At 38.3% G+C, this 4,983-nt stretch overlaps 1 protein-coding gene across 4 annotated transcripts in view; it reads left to right on the plus strand.

Annotated features, from left to right (window-relative positions):
* Nucleotides 1-4,867, plus strand: part of LOC117216657 (G protein-activated inward rectifier potassium channel 3-like) — a 42,225-nt gene extending 37,358 nt beyond the window's left edge. For all 4 annotated transcript variants that reach the window (XM_033463548.1, XM_033463557.1, XM_033463566.1 and 1 more), the window contains one exon: nt 4,793-4,867. The gene's annotated coding sequence lies outside the window, so the exon portion shown is untranslated. The remainder of the gene's footprint in view (nt 1-4,792) is intronic.
* The last annotated feature ends 116 nt before the right edge of the window (nt 4,868-4,983 follow it).

Consider the following 4,983-nt stretch of genomic DNA (forward strand, 5'->3'; position numbering starts at 1 on the left):
TAAATACCCTTTATTTTTTTTCTATTTTTTTTTTTTTTTTGTTTTGCTTTTCGTCGTCAAACTGGAAGGATCGACGCGATCATTAAAAAACAGGTAAAACGACAGATTCTTCGATGGGATGGTTCAGTTGTTCGTTAATAAACGACTCGAGACTGGTTTGAATGACTTTTAAGTTGCACGTTTAACGAACGAGCCGTTTCACGAAGGATATTGTTAACGTTGCAGAAGGTGGAAGAAGTTGATCGTTACAAGAGATTCAAATTCAATGATGGCAATTCAATAATCGAAGGCTAACGTGCATCTGCTGGAACTTGAGTCGAGTGGCCGGAGGATTTTCAATGACAGCTTTACCATTTTCTAAAGGGTCAATTCGATCGCTTGGTAGAAGCAATCTCTTTTCAAAATTTACCTTGGAATTTTTGATTATCAGATTGTTAGCAGGTATAATGAAACTGTCAAATATAGAAAAATTAGTATTTGTCAATTTTATCGTCCCGATATACAGTTCGTGTTCATCTGCTCGAAAAGTATGTGTGTTACTTGTATAAATTTGTTACGGCCACAAGTTGCCGCAAAGAACAACCTTAAAATATTATATTTATAACATTGTCGCTCCTCTTTATTTTAGAATAGACGTCACTCCGGAACAGCCCAATTGATCATTCAATCTTTTCTTTCGAAAAACTACAAGTGTCATCGAAAAAGCCTCGTTAACGAGATAGCCTGTTACGTATTTCGGGAAGGAATTTTAACAAGATTGCCTCTTAGAATTCTTCCCATCGACCCATCTTTTTCCACTTCTATCAAATCAACTATTCCGTTGACGTTTCATCGAAAAAATTGTGGAAAGAAAATTGCGAAACTGGCACGTACGATCTTTGTCATACTGTATTATATTCAACGAATCTTTTTAATCTTTTCAATCTTTTCAATCGGTCAATTTCGGTTTCTTATTCGAAGTAGAAACGATATTCCTCTCAAACTTAGCGTTCAAATATTTGGCAGAGATTCGTGACTCTTGCAATCCTGTTAAATGTAACGCAGAATATACCCTCGATTGTCAGAAACAGTAAGAAATTTTCAAACAACCAGATATTCTCGAGAAAAGAAATTTGTGATTTTCGGTATTGTTATCGCGTGTTCCGTGAAGAATAGGATTTTTTGAAGTGACACGGTTGGAAGGTGAGGCGAAAAATGTGAACGCAGCGAGTTTTTGCGTTTCGCATCCGGCGAAATTCAATTCGCGAATAATCAACGCGTTTCGTACACGTGCCACGCGTGTTCACGCGTATGTGCCACCGTGTCAGCATTATCCCCGCCATAAGAGGAAAACGCCATGGCATCCGTTGGCACAATCTCGTGCAACGGCCGGGAATCTGAAACAGTTGCGAGTGCGACGCGCTTACGTGCGCTGCTCCAGCTGCAAAACGCGGGGAAACGTTCGCTCTTTCAATGAGAACAGTCTTAATCTTAGTGAGAATCTTTATATATATATATATATACTTTGTATCTCTTCCTATATTTTTATTATCCCGAAAGAGAATTCGCGAGATTAATCGTCACTCTCGACGAGAATCGACTATGTTGGTTTCATCTGGAAATTCGCTTATGTTCACTTTGAACTTTTTTCTTTTTCTGTTACTACTTTAGAAGATACTTTTGAGTCGAAGAATTAAAAATCGAGATCGATCATCGATTTGGTAAAGTTTCGCGTACATTCTACTCGTTCTTGTTCCTTGCAAAGATGTGTTTCTATCGTCGATGAATATATCGTAAATATAACGTATCCCGAAGGAATGAAATATTACAGAGTATTTGAAAACTCAGAGAGAAGATTGTCGAAAGTATATACAAAGTACGGTCGTTTCTTGCCCCTTTTTCATTAAATAAATTCTGCGATATCTGTATCAAAGTTTCGAGTAAACTTCGTATTTTTTAAAAGTATTTTTTAAAAGGCAACGAGGAATTCGACTATCGAACGCATCGATTCAGAGAAACCATCGAACGAATGGAAGAAAACGACGGGCGAGTGGTAAACAAGGAAATTACGTCCGTAATTAATCGCGTCTCCGTTCGCGTAAACTGGTTTCGTGTTTTTAGAAAAACACAATCTGACGGCCCGTCTTTTCTTTTTCTTCGTCTCAAATATAACGGTCCGAACTTTCGCTGTTCTCGCGTGGTGTAACGATTCCATTTTCGCTCCAACGTTTTATCATCAGCTCGTAAAAAGTATTCACCGTCTTTTCTTACTTTTACGGTTTAAGCCATTTACGAGCTGACAAGCGCGCGATAATAACGCATTGGCCAGGGAAATTCAGTGAATCACGAACCAGCGAGAATATAATTTATGTCATCGTGCCAGATAAGCGGTATTTATGCAGTATTTACAATTTTTCACCGTTTGTTTGCCGCGACATTTTTCGTCTCTGCCGAGATATCCGCCGTACGTACTTTGTCACAGCGCGTTGATAATATTATTTTCTGCGCGATAAAGCTACGATCGTTCGGTTCGATAAGACAAAAAAAGAAAAACATATAATCGCGACGGCTTAAAAAACGCGTCGACGAGGAGGAAGCAGTTCCCAACGAAACGATTCTTCGTTAATCGCCCGCGAAAATTCAGTTCCGTGCTGTTACGTGTTTCTCTTTATTATGATTCAGAGATTACGACGCAGATTAATCGGCAAAATCTGCAAAATAATAATTATGTAATGGCTCATCGATGGTCTAATCTGGCCAACCTCGTCCTTCCCACCACTCTTTCATACTCGTTTTCCGTCATTATCTCGTTTTCTCTCTCTGTCTCTCTCTCCCTGGTCTAAAACAATCGCAGGAATCGCGGGAATCTCGACTTCTTGTCGCTTTCCTGCACACATTCTTCGCACAGTTTTCCACATTCCTCGACGATGAAGAAGAAAATGGAAAACTTGACCTTGTTAATACACATGGTGGAAGATATTTTTATATTGTGAAATCAGAGGATTTTCTTATAAATGTACCCGTAATTATATCGCAGGAGAACTATAACCAATTAAGTCACCAAGTTGTCGACCTTATAACGAAGCTTTTTATAGGACAAGTTAATTTTCACTCGAAAATAAGTGAAGATATTTTCATCGTGTTTGAGTCTGGTTTAGAGGTTTTGCCACGAGTGGTTTTCATTCTGAATTTCTTCGATCGCTGGAAACGCGAAGCGGATTTTTTGACGAATTTGACTTTCACTTTGTCGAGACAGAATTACGATTATACGTACTTGCCCATTTTGAATATATATCTTTATTTGTGGTCTTGTCTAGTATAAACGTAAATACGTGGTGCATAGTTACGTGGAATCAAAGCGACACGAAGAAAACGAGTAAGTACATGTAATCACGTTTCTTGCTCGATAAAATTAAACGTCAAATTAATTAACATCGTGAAAGATACTTGCACGTATTTTTAGGAATTTTCGAAACGATTCTGCTCTTTCTTTGGCTCTAGTATTAAGTATAGATTAGAGTTTGATAGATTCAACTAATTTAATGAATCGCCTGATTCGAGTATTATTCATAAAAAAAAAGATAATACCTGCGCTTATTTTTATCAGGAAGTGGCTGGCAGCGTTCAATCAAAATTCCGAAAAAAAACATACCATCGATAATTCCCTAAAATTCTATCGAAACCGGAAACAAGGAACACGTCATCGACACATTGTCTCGATCTCCGGAACCTTCTCGTCAGCGTGATGTAAATTCATCGGCATCCTCTGCACCTCCTTCCCTCCTATCCTTCCTTTAATCGAACAATCGAGATACCCCAGACGAAAAGAAAAAAAGAAAAAGAAATGTCGCAAAACTTGTTGTCTGAGGCCCGATGCAAACGACGGAGTTCTGTCGCGCTTTTCAACGGCCTCCTCCAGTCAATTCTATGGGAAAATACCGACGACGTTTTTCACGCGATAAAATTGACAACACGCTCGCGCAAACAAGTATAATTTATATATTAAGTCCTTTCATAAGTATCATCGTGTTGATTATTAGTGGACTGTTTATGAAAATTCATATTTTTATTAACACGACGAAAGAAATGAAATCCGAAGGAGAGATTTATTTCTCTCGCCAAATATTATAAATTTCTAACTCTGTTGGTCATTGATTCTAAATTTCAACCGAGTTACATTTTACTTTAGAAATTCAAAACGCAAAGTACGAGACGACATTACTTGTGGGACGATCTGGACATTTCTGCACAGTAATTTATTAACTAACGATATTAACGTACTGATCGTACGTTATAGATCTCTCTTTTACAATTTTACAATTTTACGTCAAACAATACAACTGGTAAATTTATAGAACCTGAAGTATAGTACTAGTAATAATTTGTCACTACTGACCAATTTCATCAACGATATTAGTTCAAGATTATGCAAGACAGCTCTGATGATACATAAGAATATTGTCGTTTATAGTTGTAACGTAAATTCCTTTTGTTTCCCTATTTGATTACATAAACGGAAAAAGATATAGAGGATCCGGTCGAATAACACGTAAAAGCAGACACGACGTGATTCCGTATAAAGTTTCAGTATACTCGATCAGTTTTCAAACTCGATTTTCTCGTAAACCAAGCCGAGAATAAAAAGCTTTCATTCTATATATTTTTCTTATTTTTCTACAAGTAATCGTGTCCTGTACGCTGTCACAAGTTATTCCGCCGGATTCTGTGTGTTAAAAATTATTTTGTCACAACGCTCGTGTACATTGCTCCCCATTTTAATAACGTAACGCACAAAATCGATTACGCACCGTAGGGACGAGGTATGGTGGGATTCCGCGAACGGAAGGGCGGTGTGAATGCCGGTGGAAAGTGAGAGGAAACGAAGAAACGATGGCAGAAAACGGAACTTTGCTCTTCAACGGCCGTCAGTCATCGTCGCGTGGACACCTCCAGCGACTTCATTCATCCTGGACACGGGACGAGAAAACCCGTCGCCGTTCCTGA

The sequence above is a fragment of the Bombus bifarius genome, unplaced genomic scaffold (assembly GCF_011952205.1).
Source record: "Bombus bifarius isolate JDL3187 unplaced genomic scaffold, Bbif_JDL3187 scf7180000007966, whole genome shotgun sequence".
In the NCBI taxonomy this organism is placed as follows: Eukaryota; Metazoa; Arthropoda; class Insecta; order Hymenoptera; family Apidae; genus Bombus; species Bombus bifarius.